General features: G+C 43.2%; 1 pseudogene; it reads left to right on the top strand.

Moving 5' to 3' along the window:
• The first annotated feature begins 408 nt into the window (after positions 1 to 408).
• LOC147724384 (zinc fingers and homeoboxes protein 2-like) lies at positions 409 to 2,087 on the top strand (annotated as a pseudogene).
• Positions 2,088 to 12,117: the final 10,030 nt, after the last annotated feature.

Here is a 12,117-nt window from a genome sequence, read left to right as displayed (position 1 = left end):
AATTTGTTTACAGAAGCATATCAGGAGGCCAGGATTACCAATAACAATTCCATCGTTTTCACAATGCTTTTCTCTCAGGGGTCTAATAGTAGCAATCTTATTGAAGCTCCTCTCTGTGCATTGTGTGATCTTGGAGATCTGTCCTGGAAGACTACATGGATAGACTTGTTTGAGCGAATTAGTTTTTACAAAAAGTTCACTTCTGTAAACATAAACCTTAGGTTTGACAAACCTGGAGAATAACAACGTAGGAAGCTGCTGGATAAATTTGTGCATGCATCCTAGTTGAATGTAACAATTGGGGTGCCTTGAGAACTGCAAACCTATACAAAAAACTAAAGGAGGTTTAAATGTAATTACACAACCTGGAAATATTTTCTGGTTTTTACAACGCACTGCATTCTTGCAATGACAAGCAAATGAAAGTCCATCACTTCATGTATAGTACGAGAGTTAGAAGTAGTTGAGCAGGATGATATTCATAAGGGCAAAGTCATGATTTCTTGGTGTGTAAGCCCCCTACTGCAGGATTTTAAGGATGGCTGGTCAATGCAGAAGGAGAACTCCAGGAAAGAATGTGTCATAATAGAGAGGAAATCATCCATCAAGACTTAATACAAAGAAATAATTGATGGGTACGAATGTAAATTCTGCTATTACGCAAAACCAGATCCTAGTGAATTCACCGAGACATGTGGACAAGTAACCTTCAAATTTCATCCTTAGCTCATTATGCATTTGTGCAGAGTGTGATTTCCCAATGAAGAATATGACTTCCTGTCTGACCATAGTATATGGTATAACTTGAAGTTTTAGTTGATGAAACAATAATAAGACTATTCTATCACAATGTCCATGGAGAGCTATAACAGAACTGCAGCATTACGAATAATGAAGATGACACAAGCATGCCCAGTGGAATATCAATAAGTAAAACATCCATTACGAAAATGGTTAAAACTAAACAGGAAGTCAAAAAGTGATTAAAGAAACCTGAAGAAGCAACTGTGGATATGAAACAGTAGTGAGCATGTCCTTGGTTATATATCCATAATCACTCACCTTTCTGTCTGTATGAATGGAACCAAAATGCTGCAAGGTGGATTTGTTCATGTGATACCTTTAGTTCAGCTGCCAATAAATATAAACCTTCTTCCCAAAATCCATATACCTTTCAATGGTACAAAATACAATCTGGACTAGATTCAAATATAACTCTAACTCATACAATAATTTCCCGTATCCCTTACCAAGTAGAGTTGCCATGATTGACTGCAGCCTCCAAACATCTAGAGAAGCTTATCAGAATTCGGTTTGCACACAGCATCTGAAGCTGTAATAAGTTGCCCCCACGTGGTGGTGGAAGAAGAAAGATGTTCAACAACATGATCAAGCATGTGCCCCAGAATTTCATCGTGCTTCCAATCAACTGATATCTACAACAACACAGGTTTTGTATCCCTCGTGCAGACTGCTTTGCCTTGCAGATTCTTAGCCAGGCAGCCTTAGGTTTCACAAACATCACAAATAGATCATCCATTGCTTGCTCTCCTTCCACCTTCACTGTTACATGTGAAGGCGATCAAAACCAGCAGCGCTCCATCCAAACCAAGGATGTTCCGCCAGTGGTCACATAGCCATACACAACTAAAAGACACATTACTCAAACTCAGTCACATATTAATGAATCACCACAGACAGATCAAGAAAATGAAGACTCCCCATTCACACCCCACAACACAACCATGAGTAGCACAAGAGTATAAATGTCACCACATGAAAGAAAGAAGACCAAGGAACACATAGCTGCACTGAGGACATAGGTTTCTTACAAGTTCCTTTCCAGATAATGCTTAAGTGAATAAACTAATAAACATGGCAGGCCTTTGCCAGGGTGATTTTAAAAGTGGTTCAATGATTACAGGTAAAGAAGCCAGAAAGGAATTGTGAACATCTCAAGTGAATCAGCAGCAATTGAACAAATGGATATTACTTCATGATCTCTATGCACATGCAACTTATTTCCAGAGCTATCACCCCAGGGACTGTATTACAGGGAGTCCCCTGATGACCCAACAGGCATTTGAACCCACTTAGACACTCCCGGGTCATTTTGGTGTTACAGAAGGGGCTACAGATGCTTGTGTGGCCCCTTCTGTAATACCAATAGCACTGGTGCATATAAAGCACCAGCGCTATTTTCAGGGGTTATTCCCTCCTTTGCATGGGGGCATGCCCCAATCAAAGGAGGGAATCCCTTTGCCTCTGCGCCCGTGCCTTATTACAAACGCGGGAGCATGAGCAAAGAAGCTGTCAGGAAGGGCACTATCACTGCAACCCTTTAGAGCAGCCCTCTGCAGGGGATAAAGGGGGTCCTATGGCCCCCAGACATCCCCTTTGAAAAATGTTCACTCTGGATTAGGGCTCCCGTAACCATAAGCCCTAAGTTTGAAAAACCTGATGCACAACTATGTAGCAAACTGCCTGATAAATTGGTGCATGCATCACAGTTGAATGTAACAATTGGGGGGCTGTTTGAGTGCTTTCAGAACTGCACATCTATACAAAAAATGTAAGGAAGTTTAAAGTTAACTATGCAACATGTAAAGATTTTGGGCCCGATTCACAAATGTAAACTTGAACGAAAATCTAACTTTATGAATTTCGGTATTCACAAAGGGCATTTTCGTGTAGTAAAGTTAGACTTTTGTCTCTGTTAAATCTAAGTTTGGTCTTAAGTTTAACTGAGAGCAAAAATTAGACAAAAGTCTAACTTTACTACTTGTTAATGCCCTTTGTAAATATCGAAGTCGTAAAGTTAGACTTTTGTCTCAGTTTTGGTCTCAGTTAAACTTAAAGCCAAAACTTAAGTTTGGCTGAGACAAAAGTCTGACTTTACTATGTTTAAATGCCTTGTTTGAATACCGAAAGTCGTAAAGTTAGACTTTTATCTCAGTTTACTTTTGTGAATCGGGCCCTTTCTGTTTTTTACAACACATTGCATTCTTGCAATGTCAAGCAAATGAAAGTCCATCACTCCATGTATAGTACGAGATTTGGAGGTAGTTGAGGAGAATGATTTTCATGAGGGAGAAGTTACGATTAATTGGTGTATACGCCCCGCACAGCAAGATTTTAAGGATGACTGGTCAATACAAAAGGAGAACCGCAGGATAGCATGTGTCATAATAGAGAGGAAAACACCCATCAAGATTTAATACAAGGAATAAAAAAGATAAATGTATATACTGCTATTGCTCAAAACTAGATCATAGTAAATTCACAGAACACATTGATAAGTGACATTCAAATTTCATCCTAACGCATTATACATTTGTGCAGTGTGATTTCACAATGAAGAAATATGACTGCAGGTCTGACCATAGGATATAGCTCCACTCAGTAGAGAATAACTTCAAGTTTTAGTTGATGATACATAATAATTAGACTAGACTATTCTATCACAGTCCATGGAGGGCTGTAACAGTACTGCTGATTTGGCAAATAGCTGCATGACTAACAATGGAGATGACAAAGCGTGTCTGCTGGGATAAGTAAGCAAATGGAAGGAGATGATGGACGAAGCGGTGAAACTTTTTAAACACTCACCCCCAGTCACAATCTGGGTTGAATCCATCATTATTCTTTAGCTCACTTCGCCACCACAGTTCAGACACAGCAGTATGCAAATCAGCCTTGACCATATGCCTCATGGGAACCGTCCAGCCTAAATTGACAAGCCATGGCTTCCCTGGACTGGAAATAAGCATCCTGGCACCTGTTTCGGGTTAAAAGCCCTCATCAGCCAGGCTAGCTCGAATCCAGTGGCAAGGAGAGCAAGGGACCCATGTATGGGCATACCCTGCCAACTTAGGGCAAACAAATCAAACACAAGGAGATGATTGATGGAGCGCTGATACTTTTCACTAACCCCCAGTCACAGATCTCCATTGAATCCATCATCATTTTTAGCTCACTTTGCCACTCCAGTTGAGACACAGCTATATGCAAATCAGTCTTGATCCTGTGCCTCATGGGAACAGTCCAGCATGAATTGCCAAGCCATGTCTTCCCTGGATCAGCAACAAGCGTCCTGGGGCTTGTTTCAGGCTAACAGCCCTCATCAGCCAGGCTAGCTTGAATCCAATGGCAAAGTGAGCAAGGGACCCAAGTCTGGGCATACCATGCCAACTTAGAGCGAACAAAGCAAAGACAAGGAAATGATGGACGGAACGCTGAAACTTTTCAGATACTGACCCCAGTTACAGATCTGGGTTGAATCATCATTCTTTAGTTCACTTCGCCAAAGATTTGCATATGCATTGACATGAGAATACCAAACATGGTAATCGAAAGGGAAAGCCACCTAGGGCCTCACCTCAATGACAAGATCAGCTGTCTCACTGGCGCATGCAGATTTTCAAAGCTAGATCTGTGCAATGGTTACCATCAACTGGAGCTTGATCCGCAATCACGGTACATCACAACATTCTCCGCCCACATGAGTCTTTTTTCTCTACGAGTGACTCAGCTTTGGAATATCATCAGCAGCAGAGATATTTCAAGAGGTCATAAGGCAAGTAATAAGGCCGGTAAAGAACAGTTTGAATTACAGTGATGACATCCTGGTGTTTAGCAGCTGAGATGAGGAGCATGACAAAGCTCTACGTGAGATCTGGAACCAGTTGGAACAAGCAGGCCTGACTCTAAATGAAGACAAGTGTGAACTGGGGAAGAGGGAACTAGTATTCTTTGGACACATTTTTTCAAAAAAAGGAATGTGGCCGGACCCCAGCAAAGTAGAGACACTGGAAAAAGCAAGGCCTCCAACAGAAGTAGCAGTAGTGAGGTCATTCCTTGGGTTAGCAAGATACTGTGCTTGCTACATAAAAGACTTTGCCACAGTGAGCACACCACTGTGGGACCTAACAAAGCAAGGTCAGAAATTTCTCTGGACACAGGAATTTGGCAGGGCATGTGAGGCCATCAGACACGCAGTAATGGCTGTAGATATCTTGTTTATTTTGACCCATCGCTATTCACTGAGCTCACAGTTGATGCCGGCCCTGTGGGGTTAGGAGCAATCTTAGCACAACACATGCCTGGAAGAGACCCAGGCAAATTGTTGCATATGCGAGCAAGAGTTTATCTGACATTGAAAGGGCATACTCCCAGCCAGAGAAGGAAAGTCTAGCAGTGGTATGGGCGTGTGTACAAGACTTTAAAAAAAAAGAGTTTCCCAGAAAACCAGAAAGGTCTGGGTATCAAACCGTATCAAAAGAAATTCCTTTCTGTGTTATTGACTTTCTATTTGTGACCAACAGGCCTACACACTAATCTCACTTTACTAGTGTTTTAACGTGACTCGGGTAATTATTTCTGCACAAACACTGGAGTTACTTCTTCTCAAAAATGTATTCTCATAAAGTTAAAATCATTTTTATCTCATTTATAACATAACATTTCTTACAGACATATGCTCAAAAGCAATCCTTCTCTAATACATATGATAATTCCTATTCTAATTTTTGCTCGGAGTAAAACAATTTTATACAGTTTAAAAAATCAAAAAATAAAATTATAACATCATAACATCGATATACATTGATTGAAGAGAGTCCCTTGTCGACACGTTTTGGTGTTATGTGTTGTTTTTACACCTTCTTCAGGACAGACTTATACTTAAAAACAAATGATCTTCATTCTAAAAACAAATACATACAATTAGTAACTTATATCTGATTGAGAGCAAATTACATTCTATCCAGTGTTGTGCATGCTTTCTACCTTATCACTTTATTATATTAATATTTAGATGGCAATCTTACTTAGATTATTTTGCCATCAATCTTCTCACTTCAGAATTCCACACTTCTGTGGATTGATTAATTCTTGTTCCTCTATGTGGGTGAGATTGTTATCTGTCAATCTGTGTTTCTCTAAATGGATAGGATAACCAAGTTAGTGATACCCTCTCATAATTTCCTTATCTAAGGTCAATGGGGAAACTGTCTAAGTTCACACTTACTTAAAGACGGGAGAATAATCTTTCTTGTGTCTAATGCGTATCTTGCGACTTTCAATCTGTGCCAGATCTCACGTGAGTGTTGACTTGGGTTGGACCTATGGGAGAACATTATATTCATTTGTCTCTGTCCTTAAATGTCAAAATACGTACATTCCTTGCACTAAAACAGAATCCGAACATACCTTTTAAAATCATATTTGGAGTCACTGTATGAGACTCAAGGGCGGATTTTCTATTCGTCCTGGGGATTTCTTAACTTTATTCCCTCATATGATTGTTAGGAGAATGTCTTTCTCACATGGTTACGTGGGTATAGGGAAAATGCTTAGTCTTAATTTTGGTTATAAGGTACTCTGTTATTAGTAGTACTTATCATTGATTTAAAATCTTAAAAGTGGGTGGTTTGGTCTTTAGAACTCATAATGAAAAGATATTCACCCGTAGTATTCCTATAATATTAATTAATTAGGTATACTACTATTGCCCGTGTAATATTAGCAGACGGAGCAATTTGATATTCAACAGACCCCAATATATTGTGAGCTGTCGTTATGCTCAAATTCGTGTTGTCTAAATCAGACACATGGTAAATATGACCTGGAGATCTTCCCATCTACACAGCGCAAGCCCCTTTGATTGCTAGGCGCTAGTAATGGTACTGACAGCTCTCATGTCTTTTACCGAGCAATAAGGAGGCATTTTAAACTAACAGCGTTTAAGCGGAACCGCTCTCTATTTGTGGGCGCTCGAATCATGCCAAATCCATACTAATCACTCGTACCGCTTACCTCGTCTAGTAGCACACAGAGCAGCCGACACATCCTCTCTCCCGTGGGTGGAATGAGAGAGGACGCCGGCTACCGGGTTTATATAGCACTCTCACTTGGCCATAATTGAATAATTGACTGTAAATTGATCAATTGCGTACGTACCGTTCGCCGAACCTTACGTGCATTTAGAATGTTTAGGTACGCTTAAAACACGCAAACTTGTCCGTCTTGGTTACCATCTGGCTGTTCTGCGCCATTAACTGCATTATGGTATGTAGTTTTGTAAAGTTACTACACTACAGGAAGAAAAAAACAGCTGGTTGTAGTTTCACGTCTATTTAAACCTTCAACATCCAGACAGAGCCTCCATTTTGGTAGTTTATTTATGTTCGGTGAACTACTGCCCTGTGAATTAATGAACTACATAACTCCATTTTGGTAGTTTGTTTACTATGGGCGAAGTGCCCCTCAATTTAACCCCTGCCAGAGCAGCTGACATCCATAGGTCATTGGACAAGGGCAACTACTTGCTAGTGGTCATTGATGAGTACTCCAGACTTCCCATAGTATGACACATCTCATCAACATCAGCAACCGCACCGTTGCCAATCCTAGATCACTTCTGTGCAGCCTGGGACTCCCCACAAACAAAGACAGACAATGGGCCTCCATTCTCAGGAGAGGAGTTTCACAAGTTCATGACCTACCTGCGCATTCACCACTTGAAAATAACACCCCTATGGCCACAAGCAAGCGGCATGGGGGAAAGGTTCATGGGGAACATCAAGAAATATGTCCAAAGAGCAAAACTGGCGCAGATCTCCATGGGAGAGGCACTCTGTCATATTAAGAGACTAACGAAACACCCCTCACAGCTCCACAGGATGATATACAGCAGAACTTGTGCTAGGAAGGACAAGTATGACAAGATTGCCACAATTAGAGGCAAAAGGGCCACCAGAACACAATAGCGTTGCAGCAAGAGATCAGGAAACGAAAAAAAAAGTGACACTATATGCCGACGGCAGGAGACATGCTCCATCATCACACCTGAGATAAGGGAACTCAGTTTTGGTGCACCAACGACAATCGAGAAAATCAGACAGTCCGTTCTCAGACGAACCGCTGACAATTATAAATGTTAATGGGCCAATGATAACAGCTGCATCGGCCCCTCTTGGATCACTAGAAATAGCTCCCACTTCAAGAGACTAAAAACATCAGATGAGGATGGAAGAGATACAACATCAAAGAACAACGCAACATATGACAAAGAGAAAGCTATGGACAGCATGAGAAAAGTGTCACACAACAGCAAGAGATAAGAAGAGGCAACAAACAAAGGAACGGAAGGGTCACAACCAAGGAGAGTGAGCAGAAGGTCAAAACGACTGATTGAGGAAATGTAATGGTGGGGATCAGAAACACCATCTCTCTCTCTGTCTCTCTCTCTCTCTCTCTCTCTCTCTCTCTCTTCCGACGTTTTTCTTTCTTTCTTCAAGGGTGGAGATGTTGTGACCTGGGGCAGAGGGCACTAGGACCCTCTCTCTCACTCTGCCAACGTTTTTCTTTCTTTCCACAAGGGTGGAGATGTTGTGACCTGGGGCAGAGGGCACTTGAACCCTGCACCCTAATGTGGGGAGGGGACAGGAACTGGACACAACTTCTGGTCAGGGAGTGGGGAGGGCATTCTAAGAAGACAAGGGCAAGGAAGTGGACATGCATATGGGCACCAAGAAGAAGAAAGCAATAAAGTACATAAGGCTGACCTACCTGTCTGTGTATATTGTTGAGTGGTGACACGACAGCGGGATAGATTAAGGCAGCATGGAGAATAAGTCAGGAGGTCCACAGTGGACCGACCCCACTGCTGAAGATGAGGTTGCAGGTTTAGACTGTAATGAAAGCTAGAGTCAAAGAGCACAAAACACTCTTGTGGATTTGCCAGATTTGGATTCTGAAAGTGCATGTGGAGAGACAACTCCCACAGAACTGACAAGTTATTGTATGCTTTTCCTATAATTGAGCATACCTGCCTTTGAACAGATTTCTTTTTTATAATTTCATAGCTGAGAGAAGATCGTCTGACTGAGGTGCCACTACCAGTTGAAATACAGCTGTAGAGGCCCATCTATCAGCTTTGGTGGAAGCAACATCAACAGGAATTGTTCTTAGTGCTCATGTACAACTACTGCTTTCAGGAAAAGGATATGTTTGCTCTGTCCTCTTTTGCTGTACAGGAACTACTGGTTAAAGATGCTGCCATGTTTTCTTCACTATAATTGGTGCAAATCACTTTTGTGCCTCTTATGGTTGCAAATTGGTGGGGGGGTTTTTCACAACATATTTTATTTTTGACATCCTGTAAAGTACAACATCCTCATAGAACATCCATTGCAAAGACATAGGGTAGCAAATATATGTATCAACATTTTCCATAATTAAAAAGGATTGGTTCCACGAAGCATACATTACAGAGGAAACTAAGGACATAACAAAAGTAGAAAACAAAAATAAAAAAGAGACAAACAACTGTGCCATATTACCTCTGTTCAAGAAATGTATGAATCTTATAGAAAGCTTCTGCCATCCATGGTCAAATTGAATACCAGCCTTACGTATATGCCGGTCGATTAATGTCAAAGTACTGGTTCCTCAGCATCGTGTGGGGAGAGGAGGTTCCAAATATAGTACCCTATAATCAGCCCACCTCTTCCAAATTTTGTAGTGTTTATGGGGCATCCTCTGGCCTCAAACGCCAGGTGTTCCAGCCCCATACAGAAATCGAGACCCTTATTCCACACCCTAAGCCACGGTGAAGATTCATCCTTTCAGGCCCTAACATTTTCTCGTTTGGCTAGTATAAGACCCAGAAATAGGAGATGACGCTTAAATCTATTACCACCTATATCCTCTGTAATATGTAATATAGTGAGGACTCAATGGCCCATCCCAGAACATCAGAGTGGCATGTGAACATCCCCCTCCAAACCTTTGTCAGTACTGGAAATGTCCACAGAGTATGTAGGTATGTACCCTCTATGGATTTACAGCTCAGACAACGTGGGGATGTAATGAGTCCTGCACACCATAATCTATGCCTGGTGTAGTAGGCTCTGTGGAGGTATGTAAACTGGATAAGATGCAGAGAGGTGGCGATTGCTGCACAGCGTGGGGACGCCAGAGCCTCTACCCTGTCATCCTCCTCCAGGGGGCCCAGATCCTGCTGACATGCCTCCCTAGTTTTATGTAGTGTGGTGGGGGCGTTGTTAATAGGTGTGCAGTATATTTTGGTGATTTTATGACCCATAAAAACCTTTGCTTCAATGGGGTTAAATTCGGGGATCTCCAGCAAGTGGGACAAGTGTGGGAGAAAAGCATGTCGGAAATTGTAGGTAGCGATCAAATTACATGCAGGGCATATGATATTAAGTTTGTATATCCAGAAAGGACTTGAGGGTACATTCACGCACAACTGCTCCCACCGTATCTATCCCAATGGCCTCCCAACCCTGGAAGCTAGACAGGCGCGTCACCTGTGACAGCTGTCCATTGTTCAACAGTGGAGTTTCCCTAGTCAGTCTCCCCAACCAGCCGATCTGGTGGAGCGCTGCCCCCCAAATCCTAAAGTTTGTGGCAGTGGCAGGGTCAGCACACAAAGCAATGCCAACTTTGCCACTGGATTAAAGCTAGCCTGGCTGATGACAGCTGATTAGCCAGAAACCGATCCCAGGATGCTTGTTTCAGGTCTAGGGAAGACATGGCTTCGCATTTCGGGCTGGACTGTTCTCATGAGGCACAGCGTCAGACTGATTTGCATATGGCCATGTCTGAACTGGGGTGGCAGAGTGAGCTAAAGAATGATGATGGATTAAACTCAGATCGGTTGACTGGGGATGGGTGCTTGCATTGTTCAACACTCCGTCCATCATTGCCTTTGGTTTTGCCACTGTGGAGTTTTCCAAGGCAGTCCCCCCAACTGAGGGATAAAATCCGATTTCCCCTATGTCAGTGGTATTAGCCATATATATATATATATATGTTGTGTTAGCGTGATGTACCTATATACTCTGTTATGTGAGTATGCATTAAGTCTAACCTATATCTGTTTTAGCTAGTAGATAGGGGTATATGCTGTTGTGTGTTCTGTTTACTTCGAGTAGGCCGAGAACCATACAGACGCCATCTTCCTCTGTAATTTTAGACATGAGCAGTAATCACGTGTTACCTTCCAGGCGTTGTCAGGCCCCGGCTCAGTTGAGTTACTGAAAGCAGCTGAATGCACGCTATTCTTTCTATGCCCTGGGACCCAAGGTCGCATCTGGCTTTGGGTGCGATAAGCGCATTTTTGAAGGTGCCGTGCCTGCACTCCCAGGCACCGGGACGAATGGGAGTCACCCTCCTGACCTCCCCAAAAATAACTAAGCAGATCTTTGAACTAATCATGTGTGCCATATATTGTCCTTCCTCAAGGACCAAGAGCCAAGTAGTGTTTTTCCATTTACGGCACCTTCATGTACCTTGCTGAAAGTATATATGTGCTGTTTTGAATGTAAGCCAGCAGTCTTCTCCACGCACCTTGATGGGTGAGGATGGGAGAGGCTCCTCTATAGAGTATTTTGCATAATAAACGATTGAACTTTCTTCACTGTCAACTGACTGGTTAGTCGAGGAGTCGAGGCGAGAAGGACGCCGTCTCTCCTACCTTTGCTCTCGGTGAAAGCAATCCAGCGTCCAGCCTCCAGCGTCCAGTCTGTGTGCTTTTTGGCGGTGGCGAAATTCCGTGCACCAGCAGCCGCAGGTTCCCCAAATAAAACAGCGGCAGGCAGAGGGCCACAGCAAGCTCCCCAGAAGCGGTCTCAGCTGCCTCGCATAGTGGCAGGAGCCGCGAGCCGCAAGCGCCCCACAGCGTCTCACAGCGGGGCTCCGTAGCGGCAGGAGCCGTGAAAACACCCCTCCCTCCCATCGCGAGCATTCCATTGCAGCAGGAGGGCTCCACAGTGAGGGCGCCATAGAGGCAGGAGCTGTGAACCACCACACCCACCGGCAGGAGCCGCGAAAACACCCTCCCTCCTGCCGCGAGCATTCCATAGCGGCAGGAGGGCTCCATAGCGAGGGCTCCATAGCGTCAGGAGCCGCGAACCACCACACCCTCCAGAACCCTCTAGTAGCGGTAGGAGCTGCAAGCAGCGAGATCTTCAATGCATAAGTACAGCGGCAGGGGCAACAGGAGCAGCGTGAGGGGCCTCTGCAAAGGCAGAGGCAAGAATAACAAAGAATAGCAAAGCTGCTTTCATTAGTAAGTTTTATTGTTTGATT

This window comes from Lissotriton vulgaris, chromosome 4_1 (genome assembly GCF_964263255.1).
Source record: "Lissotriton vulgaris chromosome 4_1, aLisVul1.2, whole genome shotgun sequence".
NCBI lineage: Eukaryota > Metazoa > Chordata > Amphibia > Caudata > Salamandridae > Lissotriton > Lissotriton vulgaris.
This window is presented reverse-complemented; position numbering and strand designations above follow the sequence as displayed.